The following is a 22,298-nucleotide window of genomic DNA, read 5'->3' on the forward strand; positions in this document are numbered from 1 at the left end:
GGTTTCTGCCCTGCTGCAGCTGCGGGGCTGACTGCCTGAATTAGGCGCTGAGGCTGCGTTGTCCCCGGTGTCAGGGCTCTGGTGCAGGCAAAGTGCCGGGTTGCTCTGCTGCTGTCGTGCCCTTGTACAGGTGGCAGCTGCAGCTGAGCTCTCAGTAGAGGTCGGCAGAGTTGGTCCCAGAAAGCCTGAGGATCGCGGTGTGCACCACCCTCCCAGCCTAGAGTGCACTCTTCCTTGGCACGCGCCCAGAGCTCGGGGTTTCGGGCGCTGGGCCCTGTGCAGCTGCCCAGAATAGGCTGTGCGGCTGGTTCCCGCCCTGGCAAGGCATCCAGCCATGGAATCTGCACTGCTGTTGGGGGCAGGCAAGGTCGGGGGATGGGGATGTGGTTTCCACCATTGCTAACGGGCGCCACCTGGCGATGGTAGCTGCAGCTGAGAGCATGGCAGAGGCTGGCAGGGCTGGTCCCAGACACCCTGAGGGTCGCTGAGTGCACCGCCCTACCACCCTAGAGTCTCCTGTTCCTTAGACTGCTCCCAGGACGTGGTGTGCGAGCGCTAGACACTGAGCAGCCTCCAGGATGGGGCTGAGCGGCCGATTCCCGCCTTGCTGCAGCTACAGTCTGAATTAGGCGCCGCCGCATTATCTGGCCCTGGGGTTCGTGCTACTGGTGGCATGGACAGAGATGGGGGCTGCCACAGCTGCTATGGGGCTGAGCAGCCGATTCCCGCCCTCTCGCAGCTATGGGACCGGCCACCTGACTTAGGTGCCTTGGAGGCGTCTGGCCCTGGGGTCTTTGCTGCTTGTGTCTGAGGGCAGGGTCAGGGCTGCCACTGCTACTGCCATGCACCATGCACAGGCGCCAGCTGCAGCTGAGCCCAAGGCAGATGCTGGCAGGGCTGGCCTGAGGCTGCCCAAGGGTGAGTGAGTGCACCGCCTTTCCACCCTAGGGTCCGTTATTCCTAGACCAGCGCCCAGATTGCGGGGTCGTGGGCGTTGGACACTGTGCAGCCATGAGGATCTGGTTGGGCGGAGATTCCCGCCCTCCTGCGGCTGAGAGGCCAACCTCCTAACACGCGCTGCAGTGACCTCTGGCTCTACGGTCCGCGCTCCTGCTGGAGCTGGCAGAGACCAGAGCTGCCACCGCTGCTGCTTCCAGGAGTGTGCAGGTGGCAGCTGCCGCTGAGCCCGCGGCGGAGGACGGCAGGGCTTGTTCCAGAAGGCTTGAGGGTCCCCGAGTGCACCGCCCTCCCACCGTAAGGTCCAGTCTTCCTTGTCCGCGCCCAGAGAGTGGGATTACAGGCGCTGAGCACAGTGCAAGCGCTGGGATGGGGCCGAGCTGCAGGTTTCCTCCCTCTGGCTGCTGGGGGCCGACCGTCTGAGTTAGGGGACGCGGCGGCTTTTGGTCATGGGGTCTGCACTGCCGGTGGCTTGCACAGGGTCGGGGGCTGCCACAGCTGCTATAGTTCACCGTGTGCACGTGGCAGCCGTCCCTGAGCCCACCGCTGAGGCTGCAGGGCTGGTCCGGTCCCAGATGGCCTGAGGGTCATTTGCCCGCGCCCAGAGCACCGGGTGGCGGGAGCTGGGCACTGTGCAGCCTCCAGGAATCCGCTGAAGGGCGGGTTGCAGCTCTCCTGCAGCTGTGGGCCGACTGCCTGACTTTGGCCACTAGGTGGCCTCTGGCTCTAGGGTTTCGGGGCCGCTGGTGTCGGCGGGCAGAGTCCGGGTTTGCCACCGCTGCCCACAGGCTCACCATGGCCTGACTAAATGCTCGCACTGCTCATACATCCACTTTTAAAAATTGGGTTGAACATGAGAACATAATCATTCATATTTTATCCATTTGCATGTATTCAATAACATCCTTTCGCTGTTCTTGTCTCTGCAGCCTTTTTCTTTAAAGAATGAATGTTTCCATGTTTTATATCCACAGAATTTCTGGTTTTTCCTGTTGGAGCCCAAGGAGCAAGGGCAGAATGAGGAACATGATGTTTCTTACCGACAGTTACTCATGACGTCTCCATCCAGGACTGAGGGGGGCATCCTTCTCCATCTAGGACTGGGGGCATCCTTCTCCATCCAGTATTGGGGGTCTTCCTCCTCCATCCAGGACTTGGGGGTCATCCTCCTCCATCCAGGACCTGAGGGGTGTCCTTTTCTGCGCTTCCTTGGATGGCAGTCTTTCCCTTCATGTTTATAGTGACTTACCATTAAATCACTGTGCCGTTTTTTCCTAAAATATATGGGGTGTGTTTTTTGTTCTCACTTCTGTTAGTCCTTTGGTCCCTAGCTCCAGTTTTTTTGTAATTTCTTTTGCAACCTAATATGAGTCCCATTTAGTCAGTATTACATATACTAGGAAATGCTGTATATTCAGCATTTGTTGTGATTTTAAAATCTTTTATAAACACATAACATTTTTGTCTATTTCCCATTTAAATTCAGAAGTATGAGTTCCAGCGTCCCTCTCTAGACCTGCTCTTCCTGTTAGTTTCTTTGTATGTCCTGGAGGCGAGGCCAGCGTTGGACTTGACGTTGCTTCACCTACTCGGTTCTATGGTCCCTCCATGTGCAGTGTCTCTCCTGTTGTTCATTATTTCTTCCTTAAATTTTATTTGAACTAAAATTAATTTTGTGGTAGCAGCTTGCTTTCTGTGAATATTTACTTAAAATTTTTATTCCCATTATTTTTCTTTCTTTAATTTGAAAGTGCTGCTTTGTTACTGATATTTTGTATTTTAATATATGAGGTTAATCCTTCTATGTTTGGTAGGAAAAAGTGATATATTTGAACTTATTTCTAGCATTTGATTTTGGATTTTGTATCCCAAAGCTTTATCCTCAATTCTCTTTTCCTTTTTTCAGATTTCTTTTCTTTTCTTTTTTTGGGGGGTGGGGGATGGAGTTTTGCTCTTATTGCCTAGGCTGCAGTGCAATGGGGTGATCTCGGCTCACCACAACCTCTGCCTCTCAGGTTCATGCGATTCTTCTGCCATAGCCTCCGAGTAGCTGGGATTACAAGCATGTGCCGCCACACCTGGCTAATTTTGTATTTTTGGTACAGACAGAATTTCTCGAACTCCCGACCTCAGGTGATCCACCCACCTTGGTCTCCCAAAGTGCTGGGATTACAGGCATAAGCCACCGTGCCCGGACTTCCAGATTCATTTACAATCAGCATTTCATTTTCCACTTCCTTCCTATGCTGGCGTTTAGGTTTTCCAGGCTATTTACCTTTAGTGTCAAAAATTATTTTGGGAACTTTTGAGTTGTCAACCAATATTGTAAGCATATTGGATATTGCTGTTTTTCTCCCAGTGCTCTGGTTATAATCTCTCCTATTAATACCCGGTAGCCTTATTGTCGTAGTTATTTTTTTCTATTAATTTCTGAGATATAAGAATTAGAATTGTCAAATTGTGGATTTATGCATTTATCCTTTTAATTCAATAACTTTTGCTTTGTGTATTTTGTTATTTTTCTTAGGTGCGTACATGCTTATGCTTATTAGGTTTTCTAAGCAAATGGACTTATTGCATAAAACATCCTTCTTTATCCCTGTTGATGCTTGTCTTTCTTGTAGTCTGTCTTATCTGCCATTAATACACTGGCTGCAGTTTTTGATAACAAAGATTTGCATGGTGTATATTTGTCCATCTTTTCAGTTTGAATCTATTTGTATCTTTACCTCATAAGTGTATTTCGTTTTAAAAGCTGATATTGAGGTTTCCTTTTTACCTACTTTGACAGTCTCTGTTCTGCCTTCCTGGTCTTCTTCTGGATTATTGTAGTTTTCATTTGTTTGTTTGTTTGTTTTATGGGGTTTTCTTTTTTTTTTTAGTATGGATTTTGTATCTTGTGTTTTTCTTAACTATGACTCTTTGTTTCATTTATTTATTTTTAGTGAGTTCTTTAGAAATTAAAATAAAAATACTTAAAGTATATTAAATATCATAACACTGTATATAAAATATAAAAACCTTACCTTACCCTCCTCCCTTCTCTCATCTTTTGTGCCATGTTGTCATAGATTTTTCTTCTGCACATGTTGTAATTCCTGGAGGATGTCATTAAAACAGCAGTTTCCCCTCCACATGTTCACTATTTTTGGCACACTTTCATCTTTTCTGAGAACTAGAATTTCCAATTGTTATCATTTTTCTTCAAGCTGAACAGCTTTCTTTTGCATTTATTGTGGTTTGGGTGTGATGGCAACACATTCTCTCAGACTTTCTTTAATTGAAAATGTACTTTTCTCAACTTCAGTTCTGAATGCTGCTTCAGCAGGTTCAGAATTCTAGGGACACCTTTGACTTTGAACAGCATGAAGTCTCTGCTCAGCAGTGCTCTAGTCACCATCTAACATATTATTATATCCAGTTGTGTCAAATCTGTCATCGGCCATAGAACCCTTTAACAGGTGCTTCTTGTTGCTTCAGTTCTAAGTATTTCATAGTCTTCAGAGATATGGAGAAGTAGCAGTGCTAGTAACAGTACCAGTAAAACCAGGATAAGCCCTAAAATAATTAAGCCATCGCATGCACACACATGAACGTTTGACTTCAGCTAAAATGCTTTCAAGTGTACTATTTTATCTTTACACAAGGTTATAATACAAATTAAAATTTTAAAAATATTTCCACTTTATATATGTGAAAACTGCAGCTCAAAGAATTTAAAAGACATGATTGAAATCCCATAACTAGGTAAAGATGGTCAAGTCTGGAGCCCACATGTCTCGGTCCCCCCACACCCTGTTACGGAGAGTGCGAGGCTTCACCAGGAAGCTCTTTTGGCTCAAGGATTAGCTCTGGGGAAGTGCAGCAGGCAGGCCTGCTTTGCATCCTTTTACCGGCAGAAATCCTACGTTTGTTTCAAGTTTCTAGTTCTTTTTGTTTTGTTTTGTTTCTTACCAGCATGGCTCTGGGAGTTATTTACACAATTTAATTTTAAAAGAGACAGTCCCCATCACTAAGGTTCCTTGGAAACTTATCATGCAAAAATAATAATAATAATAAATGCTGGTCGATGGGAAACTTCTGCAAAATTGTTTTTTATATATATAATTGTAACTAAATAAATATGTGTATTATAGTAATAATTTATTACTGTAATTTTCTTGCCAGATTTGAAGGCAATTTTTTAAAGCTCTCCACATGTGGTTTACTGTGGACCAAACACTGGCAGCTTCAGGCTTACAATCTGCTGACAAACCCTTCTTAATTCCTTCAATTGAAGAATGTGAGCATGCACTGCTCATGTGCCTCGCAAGCACGCAAACCACTCAGGAGAAGGACAGTGGCCACTCAGGTCATCAGGTGAACTTGTGACGGGGCCATCAAGAGGCTGCACGTGAGCTCCAGAAAATGAAATTCCCACTATCAACCTATTTTCCATTTCCACCCAATGCCCCGCCCCTGCTCCAAATCAAGGTCTCCGCCTCTTAGAAATGCTTGATTTTCAGTATTGCTAAACAGGGATCAAAGAAAACAAACTGAACAAAGAAACAAATAAAGCCTTTAACACCGTGAGCAAAGACACAGCACCTACGCCTTCCCCGGGCCCCGCAACAGCTCCAGAGCTGCACAGCTGCTCCCAGAGCCTGAGCATGGACCTGAGCTCTGGCTCATGGATCTCACCAATGCATTTCTTCCCTCTGCATCAAAAAAGCATCCAGAAATTGGATTCATTTACTTGGGACATAAAATAATGTATACCTACAGTTTTGTCCCAGAACTGTGTAAACCAGCATGCTGTCTGCCATAATACAGTCCTCCCCCTGCATCAGGAGCACAGATAGGGGAAACCGGCGGTGCTGGAGGCCTGGGAGTCACAGGTGCTTGGAGGGGAGAGAAAAGCACCACAGAGAGCCAGGCCTTGCCTACAAATCACATTTTTAGGGGTCTAGTGGTCTGTGCAGGCTGGGAGATGATCTCTAAAGGAAAGGCAAGAAATATTGCCCCACATCTCCCACCACCAAACAGAAAGTGCAGGTGGTCAGCCCCAGGGCTCACCTGCCTTTTGCCAGGGTCATGAGCTAGGCCCAGGCTGCGCGCTCCACAAAACCATCAAGGGGACTGCCTGCCAGGCTGGGACAACTGCACCAGGACCTGACATCCTGGGAAGAACAGGGTTGCATTTAACAGAAACAACTAAACCTGCAGGGATGAGCTTGCCTTTCCCTGGGGCCACGGGATGGTTTATAGAAAGTTCTGCCCATCAGGACGAGACCTCACATGACACCATCAGAGGAACTGGTACCATGCCACAGAGGGAGGAAGACGGCACATGCCATAGGTCCCCTGGTCACAGCACACACACGCTCCTGGGAACTTCAGAGCCAGCAGTGTGGCTCAGGTGCCAGGTCAGGATGTGGGAGGACACAGTGTCTGGGTGAATCTGTCACCTTTGCTAGCTGCCTTGTCCCACCAGGTAGAAGATGTGGCAATGGGAGCACAGCAGTAGGAAGCCCAGTGTCCCCCAACCTTCCACCTCACACCCAGGACCTCTGAGGTGCATCTATATCCTGCACATCTAGGCTCTGAAAAGCAGGAGGTCCTGGTTTCCACAGCTGTGGGGCTTCTAGACAGGACAGAGCCAGGTTCTCTGAAAAAAAACAAGCTCCGGGTGCTGCTTTGTTCTCCGGCTGCTCCTCCATGGGACCTGCGGGCAGAAAGATGTGACCACCTGGACCCTGGTGTCAGCAGGAGCAGGGCTGTGCTGCCTGGGGAAGGAGGGGCTCCACGCAAGCGCCTCTCAGTACACAGCATTTGATGGTACCTGGACAAGTGCGGGAGCCCTAGACCAAGCACTCAGTGGTGAGCAAGACTCAGGACCCCTTAGGGGCGAGGGCCTGGGTTACACCACCAGGGGGTCACCTGGACCCTCAGCAGAAGGTGAAGGGGTGATCATTACCTTTACGACCCTGAAATGGGTGGCAGCCACAGGACACAGGGTTGATTGAACCCACCTTGTGTAACTATTGCCCAGGAAAAGGCCCAGAATTTAATAAAGACGAGGCCCCTGGCAGTGCAGTGTTGGATGGGGCGCACCCCCTGGGGCACCCCTGACCCTCCCCCAGGGCCTTGGCTGTGAGCTTTGATTATAGACACACGTATGCCATGGCCCCTTCAGACTGCTCCCTTCACCTTTGAAAAACCAGACAGGATGCTTCTGTTCCTGGAAACATGAATGCCCTTCATGTGTTTTTTTCTTTGACTAGAAACTCAACTTCAACCAAAATATAGACTCCCACACAATAATAATGGGAGTCTTTAACACCCCACTGTGAACATTAGGCAGATCAATGAGTCAGAAAGTTAACAAGGATATCCAGGAATTGAACTCAGCTCTGCACCAAGCAGACCTAATAGACATCTACAGAACTCTCCACCAAAATCAACAGAATATACATTTTTTTCAGCACCACACCACACCTATTCCAAAACTGACCACATAGTTGGAAGTAAAGCACTCCTCAGCAAATGTAAAAGAACAGAAATTATAACAAACTGTCTCTCAGACCACAGTGCAATCAAATTAGAACTCAGGATTAAGAAACTCACTCAAAACCGCTCAACTACATGGAAACCGAACAACCTGCTCCTCAATGACTACTGGGCACATAACGAAACGAAGACAGAAATAAAGATGTTCTTTGAAACCAATGAGAACAAAGACACAACATACCAGAATCTCTGGGACACATTTAAAGCAGTGTGTAGAGGGAAATTTATAGCACTAAATGCCCACAAGAGAAAGCAGGAAAGATCTAAAATTGACACCCTAACACCACAATTAAAAGAACTAGAGAAGCAAGAGCAAACACATTCAAAAGCTAGCAGAAGGCAAGAAATAAGATCAGAGCAGAACTGAAGGAAATAGAGACACAAAAAACCCTTCAAAAAAACCAATGAATCCAGGAGCTGGTTTTTTGAAAAGGTCAACAATATTGATAGACCGCTAGCAAGACTAATAAAGAAGAAAAGAGAGAAGAATCAAATAGATGCAATAAAAATAGAAAAGGGGATATCACCAGCGATCCCACAGAAATACCAGCTATCATCAGAGAATACTATAAGCACCTCTACGCAAATAAACTAGAAAATCTGGAAGAAATGGATAAATTCCTTGACACATACACCCTCCCAAGACTAAACCAGGAAGAAGTTGAATCTCTGAATAGACCGATAACAGGCTCTGAAATTGAGGCAATAATTAATAGCCTCTCCCTGGGAATGGGCGGGCCTGGGTCCAGTCCACAGGGCCCCTCGCGGGCCCTGACGCAGGATGGAGTTGAGGTGGGGGCAGCGCTGGACCCCAGGGCCCCTGCTTGCCTCCTGGGGAGCCCGGTGACCCAGGCAGCCCTGGTGAGGCTGTGGGTGTCTGGGCCATAGCGAGGCCCCTGGGCTCCCACAGGACAGATGCGGACAGTGAGGCCGGGGAGGCCCTGCTGCCCTCCGGACTGTCCCTCCAGCCCCCTGCTTTCTGTGGTTCTCTGGACCCCCTCTGCAGAGGGGCAGGGGAGCACACCCTGGATCCTGAGACGCCAAGCTTGAGGAACCCCAGAGCTCTAGCGAGGCTGCTTCCTTTGCGGATGGTGAAACTGAGGTCCAGAGGAGGGCAGGGGCAGGTCCCGGGTGCTCCCTAGGCAAAGGGAGCCGATCTCGGGGAGGGGGTCACAGGGAGCGTCCCTGCGACTTCTAGGGCCCGAAAGCTGGGGAGGATGAGAGACCAGGGGTCTTTCGTCGTCCCCTGGGGCTGGGCAGAGGCTCAGCCTGTGTTGCCACCCAAAGCTGCTTCTGGCAAGTCCGAGGCGCGTCCCTTTAAGAGGGGGTGGAGCTTCAACCTGGCACGAGGGATGCTGCCAGCGTGCGTGTCCCTACGGAAGCCGAGACTGCACTTCCTTCGAGGCCCCTGCAGTAGCAGCAGCGGCGTGGTCAGAGCGAGCTTCGGAGAAGCAGTGGTGGGTTCCATGTGATGGTGGAGTAGGAGGCAGGTCTCCGCGGTAAGTGGCGGGGGCGCGGACCCCACCGGGAACCCTCCCGGCTCCTTCCCTGCCTCTCCCTGTTTTCGTGCTTTCACTTCTTCGTGGGCATGTGGGCCCGAGTCCTCCGCGTGGGGGCGGTTGTGGGGTCCTGGCTACTGCAGCGTCCGCACCCCGGCCGGGAAGGCTATGCCAATGTCCGACCCGCGTCCAGCGTATAGGAGCGCCCTGGCCCAGAGCTGGCGGTGAAACGCCGGACCTGGGTCCCTCCGAGCCTCAGGGGCCTCTGAGCTGGAGTCTAGGATTATTTTTGATGCCTCAGCACCTTTAAAAAGAGACCTTGCTAGAGCAGGGGACATCTGTAGTTTCAGTTCTTTGAGGAGTTTCCAGCTATTTAGCTGTTTTCCATGGTGTGTATCCTAATTTTCATTTCCACCTACAGTGTATGAGTTTCCCTTTCTCCAAAACCACACCCGCATTCCTATTATTTTTGGTTTGGGGTTTGTTTTGTTTTTGTTTTGAGACGGAGTCTTGCTCTGTCTTCCAGGCTGGAGTGCAGTGGCGCCATCTCGGCAGACTGCAACCTCTGCCTGGTTTTAAGCAAGTCTCCTGTCTCGGCCTCCGGAGTAGCTGGGACTACAGGCGCCGCCACCATGCCCAGCTAATTTTTGTATTTTTAGTAGAGATGGGGTTTCACGATATTGGTCAGGCTGGTCTCAAACTCCTGACCTCAGGTGATCCACCTGCCTCGGCCTCGCAAAGTGCAGAGATTACAGGCATGAGACACCATTCCCAGCCCCTCTTATTTTTTTTTAATAAAAAATCTAGGAATATTCAATAAGTGTGAGATTATCTGTGTGTGGTTTTGAATTACAATTTTCTAATGAATAGTTTATTTTGAGGAACTTATCTCTTATTTGTTGTTCGATTTTATGGCTGTGCAGAATTGTCTGTTCAGGTTCTTTGCAAAATATTAGATTGGATGCTTTTGCTACTTTGTAGTTTTTTGTGTACATGTTAGATGACAACTCCTCGTGAATTACATGATTGCCTGAAATTTTTGCCTAATCTATAGGATGCTTTTTAATTTGGAAAGTAGTTTTCTTTGATGTGCAGAAACTTTTCATGTTGACATAGTCCCATATATTTATTTTTGCGTTTCATGCATGTAATTTTTGTCACCCATATAAGAAAATATATATCAGTGACAAAGCATTTAATTGTCAATGAGGTTTTTCTTCTAGGGTGTTTGTTTATTTTCCTCTTTGCAAAGGTGAGCAGAGATTCAAGTGACCCAAGATATATGCTCGTCCTGTGTTTAAGTTAAAAACATTTTGTGGTTTATGGTCTTTTGTTTTGCTTCAATTTGGGGGAGGGGGTGTTCATTTTCATACATCGTGTAAAATAAGGTCCTATTTCTCGCTTCTGCATCTGAATATCATTTTTCTCAAAGGTATTCATTCTCTGCCTTCCACATTGCAGTGTTCTTTATCAAAGTCGGTTGACTGTGTCCATATTTGTGTTGATCATGTTTTTGTTCTCCCTGTTTTTGTCCATAGTTTATGCAAGTATCATATATCAGCTGTATAACTACAACTTGGCAGTGTAATTTGATATTGAGGATTGTGGGTCTTCACTTTGTATTTGTGAGGATTCCTTTAGATATTCATTACTTTTGTGGTTCCCTGTGATTTTTAGCAATACCTATTTATTTCTATTAACTTTTTTTCACAACATAAAGGTCCATAATTAGGGGTACATTTTCATACATATAGATTGGGTAATGATCAAATCAGGGTACTTAGGATCTCTATTTGCTCGTCCAGGCATTTTTTTTTTTTTTTTTGTGGGGAGAACATTCAAAATTCTCCCTTCTTGCACTAGAAAAATATGATATTGTTAACTCCAGTCACCAGGCTGAGGAGGAGAACTTCAGATTTATTCCTTTAATGTTAAGATAACTTTGTTTCCATAATCAATCCTTCCCCATTCCCCCTCTATCTCCCAAACTCTGGTAACCAATATTGTGCTTTCTACTTCATTAAGATAAACATCTTAAGATTTCACATGAGTGGTATCATGCAGTGTTTGTCTTTCTAGGCCTAGCTCATTACATTTAACATAATGTGTTCCAGGCTCATCTGTGTTGCTCTAAATGACACTGTTTCATTATTTTGATGGCTGGAGAATATTTCCTAGTGTATGTATATGAGAGTTTCTTGATCTCTTTATCTGTGGATGAACAGGTAGGTTGAATTTATACCCAGTAATGGGACTGCTAGATGATATGGTATTTCTTTTTTTCCTATTCTTTGCAAGACCTCCAACTGTTTTTTATAGTGTTAATACTAATTTATGTTTCCACAAACAGTTCCCCTTTCTGGAAATTCATACCAGGAATTGTCTTTTTAAATATTTTGATCTTTTTGTAATGTTCATTCTATTGGAGTGAGATAAGATCTGAGTGTGGTTTTGATCTGCATTTTTCTCATGAGTAGTAATGTTAACCACGTTTTTGTAGACATTGGGTCAGTTTCCTGTCTTCTTTGGAAAAATATCTAATCCGGTTATTTGCCCAGTTTTTGTCTGGCAATTGTTCTGTTTTTTTTTTTTTTTTTTTTTTTTTTGCCAGCTGGTAGTATGACTCGCTTGTACCTTTTCAAAAATAATCCCTTATCCCAAACTTGTAATTTTTAGTGTGCCTTTTTATTTTCTTTATTGTTTCCTTTGTTGGGCACAAACGCTTCAGCTTGACGTGGTCCCACATGTGCATAATTTCTTGGTGGCTGTGCTGTTGGTTACTAATCAAGAAAAAACAAAATCACAAATCACTACCAAAGCAGTTCATTGTCAATAATTTTTTCCCTTGTATTTTTGTTTACTTTTTGCGAACCCTGAGCATACATCCAAGTTGCCCTAAATATACGCACACCTGAGGTTGTCTTTATAGGAGCTTTATGGTTGCAAGTTTTGTGTATAATCTTTAATCATTTTGAGTTGATTATGGTGTATCTAGTACCATAAGAGTCCTGTATTATTCTTTTGCATATGGATATCTAGTTTTGGAAATCTTCCCCGTTGTGTCATTTTGGTGGTGTTTTGAAAAATGTGTTCATTCCATATAAATTTTTGTTTATTATTGAGCACATTCATTTTGCTCACTGGTCTGTGTTTCTCTGTGTACGCCAGTAACATATGGGTTTGTTAACTACAGATTTTCATTTAATTAGAACTCAGGGAATGTGACGCATCCCATATGGTTTGTATTTCTCAGAATAACTTTGGAAATTCAGGGTGTTTCACATTTCCACATAAATTTTGGCATTGTTTCTTTATATTTCTTAAAACACTGTTTGTCATATACTAAATGTATACAATTAAAAGGTACAAGGAAGATTTTGATACGTGTATGTGTTGAGTAATGATAAAGTCAGGTTATTTAGCATCTCTTCATCTCATATAGTTATTATTTTTGAGTGGTAACAACATTCAGAATCTTTCCTTCTAGCTACTTTGAAACATATGATACATTTGTGTTAAGGCTAGTCACGCTGCTGTGGAATAGAAGGCCAGAATTGATCGGTCTCATCTGAGAGTAACTTTGTACCCATCACTGATTCCTTCTGCGACTGCCTCCACTTCCCCAGCAGCCTCTGGTAAGCCTTATTGAACTTTCCACTTCTAGAAGATAAAGCTTTCTTCAGTCTGCATGCCTGAGATCACGTGGCATGGGACTTTCTCTACCAGCCTTATTCTTTGAACCTCATGTTCTTCAGGTTTCTTCATGTGGCTGCAGATGGCAGGATTTCCCAAAGGTTTATGGCTGAAACATATTCCGTGGTGTATCTGTACAGCAGTTTCCTCATCCCTGCAGCTGTGTTTGAACAGGTAGGTTGGTTCTCTACCTTGGCCACAGTTAAGAGTGCTTTAGTACCCGTGGGAAGGCAGATAGCTCTCTTCAACCTAGGGACTTCAACTGCTTTAAATGTGGAACCAGTGGTGGGGCTGTTAACTGACATGGTAGTTGTACTGTGAATTTTTTCAGAAACCTCTAGCTGTTTTTTATAGTGTGTATACTAATTTACATCCTCACCAATAGTGTTTAAGAGGTTACCTTTCTGTAAGTCTACACTGGATGTCACCTTCAAAAATTTGTGTTTTGTTTTTGGTAGTACTCATTCTGAGTGGAATGAGTCGGAATCTTAGTGTGGTTTTCATGGACATTTTTTTGTGAGGTTTAGTGATGTCGAGAAAGTTATTTGAGAAATCCCCACATTGCTTTCCATGGTGTCCGAACTAGTTTGCATTTCCACCAACAGCAGACCAGCATCCCTCCTCCTCTGCCTTGCTGGTGTTCATTCTTGTGGACTGTGTCATAATTGTCATTCATCAGAATGTGTGAAATACTATCTCATGGGCCTTTAGCTTTGCATTTCTCTGATGATTCCTGAGGTAAAGAAATGATATCTTGTCTGTTGGTTGCTGTAAACCTTCTTTTGAGATGCATGTTTTCATGCCCCTTACCCTTTCTTCATTGAGTTTTTGTTTTTCTGATTTATTTGCTTAATGTATTTGAGGTAGATCCTGGATATTAGACTTCATCAGATGCGTATGTGGGAACATTTTCTCCCATTGTGTAGGCTGTCTGTTTACTGTGTTGGTAATTGCTTCTGCCGTGCAGCAGCTCTTTTGTATATTAGGCCCCACTTGTCAATAATTGTTTTAGTTGCACTTGCCTTTGGGGACTTAGGCATAGCCATGCTCTGCCAAATCCTCTGTCAAGAAGGGTATTTCCAAGTTCTCTTGCAGGCTTTTCATAGTTTGAGGTCTTGTGTTTACATCTTTCATTCATCTTGAGTTAATTTCTGTGCAGGGTGAGACACAGGGGCCCACTGTTTTTCTTCTGCAACTGGCTAGCACTTTATCCTGGCACCATCTATTGAGAGGAGGGAGTCCTTTCTCCAAAGCTTATTTTTGTGGATTTTTTTGAAGATCAGATGGTGTTAGGGGTGTGGGTTTACATCTGGGTCCTCTAATCTGTTCCACTGCTCTGTGTGAAATGGGGTCTCTAGCTTTTCAATGAAAATTAAAATCGGGAAGTGTGACACAACCAATGTAGTGTGGACTTCTCAGGATTGCTTTAGAAATTCAGAGTGTTTTGTGGTCTGCATGAATTTTAGCATTGCATATTTACATATTTTTTAAAAGGTTGGCCATATAGTAAAGGTATACAATGGGGGGAGTTAGAGTGGGGCATTTTGCTTAATGCAGACACAGAGGAATGTTAAAATCAGGATATTTAGAGTCTCTGTTATCACAAACAGTTGTTAATTTATTTGTGGTGAAAACATTTGGAATCTTCTTTTCCAGATTTTGTGAAAAAGCTGTGATGTTTTGTTAACCTCTGGTCACTGTGCTGTGGAACAGAGAGGAACAATTCATTCCTCTCATCTAAGTGTAATTTTGTACCTATTTCTGATCCCTGCCCATGCCCCTGCTTCCTTCCAATCTCTGGAAACCACTGTTGTGCTCTCTAGATCTATTGCAATAAAGCCTTTTATTTTGGTTCTACATGAGTGAGATGTGGCAATGTTTCTCTTTCTCTACCTGGTTTAGGTCATTTACCATGCTGTCCTCCAGGTTCAACAGTATGGCTCCAAATGATGAAATTTCATTCTGATTTTCTGGCTGAAGACTATTCTGTTTGTGTATGTCCACCACAGTTACTTTATCCCTTCATCTGTGGATGGGCAGGTAAGTTTATTCCTTATCTTGGCGATTGTGAATAGTGCTGCAGTCCACATAGGATGGCTGATACCTCTTGCATAAACTGATTTCTTTGGCACTGAAAGTATACTTAGTAGTAGAATTGTTAGATGAAGTAGTTGTAGGTTTAATTTTTGGAGGAACCTCCCACTGGTTTCTGTAGTATGTATACTAATTAACATTCTTTTTGTTTTGGATGGAGTCTCACTGTATTGTCCAGGCTGGAGTGCAGTGGCATGATCTCAGCTCACTGCAAGCTCTGCTTCCTGGGTTCACGCCATTCTCCTGCCTCAGCCTCCTGAGTAGCTGGGATTACAGGCACCCGCCACCACGCCCAGCTAATTTTTTGTACTTTTAGCAGAGACGGGGTTTCACCGTGTTAGCCAGGGTGGTCTCGATCTCCTGAACTCGTGATCTGCCGGCCTCGACCTCCCAAAGTGCTGGGATTACAGGCGTGAGCCACAGTGCCTGGCTGTATACTAATTAACATTCTTACCAAATGAGTTTTTCTCTGGAAATTTCCACCAGCATTTGTGTCTCTTTTAATATATTGTATCACTTTGATAACATCCATTTGAATTATAGTGAGATATGTGTGTTGTTTTGATTTATATCTTTCTCATGGTTTGTGATGTTATTCAAGTTTTTAAAACTTGTTTTCAATGTTATGTCTTCTTTGTAGAAATGTCTATTCAGGTTTTGTTTGGTTATTAGTTTCTCTTTTGTGTTTTTGCTAGTAAGTAGTGTTAGTTGCTTAGACATTTTGAAGACAGCCTTTCATCAGATGTATGTGTGTCGAAACGTTTCTTGTAGAATGAAACATATATGGAAATGTTCTGTGCAATAAAAACAGCAGTGGTAACAGAGGAGATGTAGGCTCTGAGTGTCTCACTGGAGACTGAAGTCCACAGATATGCAACAAAGCCTTTGTCTCCCTGATGTTTTTGCCTCCTGCTGGTCATGTGCTTTCACACATCAAGAGAGGACATTTAACATTTGAGCCACAGTGTCATTTGCTGTTGTCTGATGGGTGAGATTTTTGCTGGCGTAGTCCATATTGTCATATGTTCTTGGGGCCCACAAGATTATTCTTGGTCATCTAAGATGTTACTGATATCTTATCACCTTAAGATGTTGCTGACTTAATCACCTTCAACTGACTCCTATTCGTTCTTTGAAATAAGCAGACACATGTTGTTTCAGTGATTCTTTCAGTTGGTGATTTGCCTGGTGCATTGCTATGTGAGGTCACCTCCCGTCAAATGACCCACAGGTGGTAACAGTCTGTGAACAAACAGTTTACAGGAGGGACCAACCATGTGCGGACGGACATGGGGTGGGTCATTTCAAAGTGAGGTAGTCAACCTGTACCCTAGACTGGCACAGACAGAAGAAGCCACAATCCTTTAGAGAGAAAAAAATTACAAAGTATAAATATCCTTTGTTAAGAGAAACAGAGACCATTTTCAGAGGGCATAATAGTATTAAAATGTGTTCTCATTGTTCAGCTCCCACTTACGAGCGAGAACATGCAGTGTTTGGTTTTCTGTTCCTGTGTTAGCTTGCTGAGGATGATGGCTTCCAGCTTCATCCCTGTCCCTGCAGAGGACTTGATCTCATACCTTTTTATGGCTGTGTAGTATTCCATGATGTATATGTAGTACATTTTATTTTTCCAGTCTATCATTGATGGGCATATGGGTTGGTTCCAAGTCTTTACCATTGTGAATAGTGCTGCTATAACCATACATGGAGCAGATGGTTCTCAAAGCAAGATGGACCTCTGAGCAAGATGAGCTCCAAGCTTGATGGAGCTCAGAGCAGATGGAGCTCCAGGTGAGATGGAGCTCCGATTAATATGAAGCTCGGAGCAGATGTTTCTCAGAGTATGATGGAGCACCAAGCCTGTGGTCTAAGAGCAAGATGGAGCTCCGAGCAGATGGTACTCAGAGCCAGATGGAGCTAGGAGTGACTGGGGCTCTGAGCAAGGTGGAGCTCAGAACAGATGGTGCTCAGAGCAAGATGGAGCTTGGAGTGATTGGAGCTCCAAGCAAGATGGAGCTTGGAGCAGATGGAGCTCTTAGCAGATGGAACTCAGAGCACCATGGAGCATGGAGTGTCCAGCTCAGAGCAAATATAGCTCAGACAAGAAGGAGCTCCAAGCAAGATGGAGCTTGGAGCCGATGTTCCTCTGTGTAAGATGGAGCTCAGAGCAAGATAAAGCTTGGAGTCGTTGGAACTCTCAACAGTTCTCTGAGCAGTTGGAACTCTGAGCAAGATGGAGCTCTGAACAAGATGGTGCTCAGAGCAGATGAAACTCTGAGCAATAAGGAGATCTAAGCAAGATGGAGCTTGGTGCAGATGTTGCTCAGTTTCAGATGGAGCTCAGAGCAGATGGTGCTCAGAGCATGATGGAGCTCAGAGTGATTAGAGCTCCAAGCAAGATGGAGCTCAGAGAAGATTGGAGCGGATAGAGCTCTGACCAAAAAGGAGCTCCAAGCAAGATGGAACTTGGAGCAGATGTTGCTCGGTGTAAGATGGAGCTCAGAGCAGATGCTCGTAACAACATGGAGCTTGAAATGATTGGAACTTAAAAACTTTACTCTGGAGGATTGGAACTCTGAGCAGACAGTGATCAGAGCAAGATCAGCCTCGGAGTGATTAGAGCTTCGAGCACAATGGGGCTTGGAGCAGATGCAGCTCTGAGCAAGATGTAGCTCAGAAAACATGTTGCTCACAGTAAGATGTAGCTTGAGCAGATGGTGTTCAGAGCAAAATGAAGCTGGAAGTAATTGGAGCTCTCAGCAAGATGGAGCTCGGAGCAGATGGAGCTTGGAGCAAACGAAGTTCGGAGCAAGAAGGAGCTCTAAGCAAGATGGAGCTTGGGGCAAATGTTCCTCAGTTTCAGATGGAGTTCAGAACAGATGGTGCTCAGAGCCAGATGGTGCTCAGAGCAAGTTGGAGCTCAGAGAACATGCTGCTTACAGTAAGATGGAGCTTCGAGCACATGATGCTCAGAACAAAATGAAGCTGGAAGTGATTGGAGATATCAGCAAGATGGAGCTAGAAGATGCAGCTCTGAGAATATGGAGCTCTGAGCAGAGGGTACTCAGAGCAAGATGGAGTTTGGAGGGATTGGAGCTCTGAGAAAGATGGAGCTTGGAGCAAATGGAGCTCTGAGTAAATGGAGCTCTGAGCAAAGTGGAGCTCAGAGTGATGGAAGCTCTAAGCAAGATGGAGCTGGGAGTAGATGGAGCTTCAAGAAGATGGTGCTCAGAGCAAGATGGAGCTTGGAGTGATTGGATCTCCGAACCAGATGGAGCTCAGATCAGATAGACCTCTGAGCAAGAAGGAGCTCCAAACAAAATGGAACTTGGAGCAGATGTTGCTGGTGTAAGATGGAGCTCAGAGCAGATGGTACTCAGAGCAAGAGGGAGCTCAGAGTGATTGGCACTCTGAACATTGCTCTGAGCAATTGGAGCTCTGAGCAAGATGCAGCTCAGAGCAGACAGAGCTCTGAGCAAAAAAGGAGCTCTAAGCAAGATGGAGTTTGGAGGAGATGTTGCTTGGTTTTAGTTGGAGCTCAGAGCAAAATGGAGCCCACAGTGATTACAGCTCCAAGCAAGGTAGAGCTCAGAGCACATGTAGCTCAGAGTAAGATGAGCTCTGTCCACATGGTGCTCAGAGCAAAATGGAGCTAGAAGTGATTGGAGCTCCCAGCAAGATGGGGCTTGGAGTGATTGGAACTCCTAGCAAGATGGAGCTCAAAGTGGATGGATCTCTGACTAGATGGAGCTCTGAGTAAGATGAATGTCTATGCAGATGTTGCTCACAGCAAGATAGTGCTTGGAGCGATTGGCACTTCGAGCAAGATGGAGTTTGGAGCAGATGGAGCTCTGAGCAAGATGGAGCTTGGAGTAGATAGAGCTTGGAGCAAGATGGAGCTTGCAGCAGGTGCTTCTCAGTGTAAGATGGAGCTCAGAGAAGATGATGCTCAGAGCAAGATTGAGCTCAGGGTGATTGGCACTCCAAACATTGCTCTGAGCCCATTGGAGCTCTGAGCAAGAAGGTGGGAAGTGAGCAAGAAGGTGAAGAAGTGATACATTCCCACAGAACATTACAAGTTTAGCGGAAGCTATTATTGAATGTAAAGAGAAGAATGCCCCAGAATTCTATGTGGATTGTCGGGACAATGCTCATTTCTGTAATCAGGCATACTTTCTTTTAAAAAGTTTATCATATCAAAACCTCACAAGGACAACCAGAACTCTGCGATATCCACTCTACAAACCTCAGACCCCTACAGTGTAGTAAAGGTGGCAGCCAAGATAGAAAGACAGAAACACACTGTTTGATGACCAATCTTTGGAAGCTGAGACAGCAAATGTGGATTTACTCAGATTATTTTCCTGTTAGCACCTCCAGGTGTTATTTTGATGGTACTTTGCATTGGGCTGATGACACAATGGGGAAACATAAACTGCTGACGCTGGACTTCAGCAGTACAGTAACAGCCATGTGCAAGGCCATTGAAAAAGTAAAGACTGGTGGTTACATTGCCACGTGTTTTTCTGCATGGCATCATCATCTTAACTATGGACTTTATGTGCTTTCACAGCAAGATGTTTCTAGTATTTAGAAATGGACCTTATGCATTGTATACTTCATAAGAGCTTGGAAAGCTCTCACCCAGGTACTACCAAATGCCAGACATCTCTCTATGTGGGCCATTTTCTGCCACAGCCAGAATTCATTCTGGGTGACATGCTGTTCTTGGCTGCTAAGGAAGTGATGTGGGGGAGCCAAGTGTCTCTCGCTGTCTGTGAGTCTATGGGAAAAAGGAGAATACTGAAAGGCACTAAGTTTACTGCCACGTTTAGAGGAGCTCGTCAAGGCAACACAAGAGTGTTGTAGTCCTATGTGGCCAACACCAACCTGAGTTTTTACAGCAGTTGTTGCATAATGATCACAGTCACATTCAAGTTCACTTTCTAAATCTTAGGTTCTACAAAAACTCTGTCTGATAATGTCCTATAGACCTTTCGGTAGCTAAAATCAATGAGTTTGAAAAATAATTTGAATTTGGCTTGCTCACATTTTCAGCAGAATGCACTTGTGAGTCCTGCTCTGTCATTGTATTTTACATGTGCGGCTGTCCCTCTTGCTGTGTTGGAAGTCAGTGTTCCAGAATGTTAACTTCTACAAATACCTATGTATAGAGCAAAGAGAAAACTCTTCAAGTCAAAAGAGTGTATGTTATTTCAGGGCAGCTCTCTAGCCTTGGATTTGAAACTATAGTATTTGTTACACAGAGAGAAGATGGTTCTTTTTTGTATTTTATTTTTAATTTTTGTGGGTACATAGTATTTATGGAGTACATGAGATGTTTTGACATGGGCATTCAATATGAAAAAAAGCATATCCGAGAGAATGGGGTATCCCCTCAGTGATTCTTTGAGTTACAAATATTCCAACTACACTCTTTATGTTATTTTCAAATATATGATTAAGTTATTATTGACTATAGTCACCTGGGTTTGCTATCAAATAGTAGGTTTGTATTATATATTATTTCTTTTTTGTTTTTTGTATCCATTAACAATTCCTGCCTCCCCCTCACTCTCTCACTACCCTTCCCAAGCTCTGGTAATCATCCTTCTACTCTCTATGTCCAGGAGTTTAATTGTTTTTATTTTTAGATCCCGGAAATAAGCGAGAACACATGATGTTTGTATTTCCGTGCCTGGCTTATTTTTCTTGACATAATCATCTTCAGTTCCATCCATGTTGTTGCAAATGACAGGCTTTCATTTTTATGGCTGAATAGTACTCCACTGTGTATATGTACCACATTTTCTTCATTCATCTGTTGATGGACACTTAGGTTGCTTTCAAATATTAGTAATTGTAAACAGTGCTACAGCAAACCTAGGAGTGCAGAAGTCTCTTTGATATACTGATTTCCTTTCTTTTGGGTATATACCAAGCAGTGGGATTTTTGGATCATATGGTGGTATATCTGTTTTTTTCAGGAAACTCCAAACTGTCCAAGGAGATAGTTCTGTTGTGATTACTTCATTGAGAAATTTAACTTATGAGCAGTTGAAAGGAATGCAAGTTGCTGCAAAATCAGAATGAAGAGTGCAAAATGACCAAGCTACAATGTTTTGTCATTATTCACTCTGATGTGAAAAAGGCAGTGAATTTAATAGAAAATAACTTCGTAGAGTAAAATCTCAGGTGTGTTTTTTTAGTGCCGCAGTCTTGGATGATGGGTTCCTAGAAGCTCTCAACATCTCTTCTTAATTGGAGAAAGTGTTAAGCCCCAAAGTAGCTGGAGCAGTACATCTTCAATTTTTGACAAGAAAGCAGGAACTTGATTACTTTGAGTGCTATTCATTAGTTTCTGCTGTCATTGAGAATGCAACAAAAGCCAACTAGGCTGCTGCTAACTCCTTGCTGGACTTCTTCTGCCACTGTCACAGGAACTGTAATCTCACTGGACAGTTAACTAGGGAGCCTTTCATCTTGAGTGACTGCTGCACAAATGATCTTCAAAGCATTTTAGCCACCAGAGGAATTCTCTTCAAATACCCAAAATCCATCAGTATCTTGAATCATGCTGGATTTTGAAGAATTCTTAACAAGCCATGTAAAGGGGGCTCTCTGGCCTTGAAATAGTGATGTTTTTTATACAGAAAGGAGAATGCAGAATGGTCAGACTACCATGCACTGTTAAATTTGATTTCAAGAAATTACAGGAAAACTTTCCAAAGTTCCATCTCACAGAAATTATTTTTACAAAGAATTCCAAGATAAGTTTCGTTTTATGGAAGATTTTTATGTGGTTTTTACTCACTCTTCATCTCAGACATCAACAGATGATTACATCACTTATTTAGCTAGTAAATTTATTAATATAAAACTCAGAGACATTCCAATATCCACATTGCTTACACCATTAGGCATAGATTCAGTGTCAGCTATGACAATTGAAAATAAGCTGTTTTGTGATTTAAAGGTTTAAATTTCTCTAACCAAACTGCTTGATCCAGATGCAGGACTGCAAATGTTAATATTTGTTCTGGAAGAACAATCAAATAAGACTGAAGAGGAAAAGGAATGGCCACAATCCACCTGAAATTTTTTTTTAAAAAGTGTGCAGCCTACTAAATCAGAATGAAAATAGAAGTACAAGATTATAAACAAAATGCAATCAAACTTTTCTTAAGCTTACCTAAAGTTATTTTATCTGAAAATTTCAAGCAACTTTGTTCAACATTAAATTGACAATCTAAACTAACAAGTCTTTTGAATTTATGCATGGTAGTAAACATTCTCTCTATTAACTTTATTACCTAAGGCTAAACCTAAAATTTTTAAGCAAAATTAGAAAAATAGTCTTCACTTATCAAAAAATAAAGTTTGTTACATTTAGTATTTTCCCAATAAAATTGGTCATTCTTGGTTTTTTATTTGGAGAGTCTGTGCAAAATGTCACTAAAAATAAATTAGCACTAGAAATTATTTCTGAATACCAAAAAAAAA

General features: G+C 43.9%; 1 long non-coding RNA gene across 1 annotated transcript in view; it reads left to right on the forward strand.

The window, feature by feature from the left end:
- LOC117978759 (uncharacterized) overlaps positions 1-22,298 on the forward strand; it is a 79,466-nt gene that overhangs the window by 37,739 nt on the left and 19,429 nt on the right. Inside the window, exons 2-4 of the long non-coding RNA XR_010110055.1 lie at positions 5,125-12,640; positions 12,761-12,872; positions 14,601-14,738. This is a non-coding gene — a long non-coding RNA (uncharacterized LOC117978759). The remainder of the gene's footprint in view (positions 1-5,124; positions 12,641-12,760; positions 12,873-14,600; positions 14,739-22,298) is intronic.

This window comes from Pan paniscus, chromosome 16 (assembly GCF_029289425.2).
Source record: "Pan paniscus chromosome 16, NHGRI_mPanPan1-v2.0_pri, whole genome shotgun sequence".
Lineage (NCBI taxonomy): Eukaryota > Metazoa > Chordata > Mammalia > Primates > Hominidae > Pan > Pan paniscus.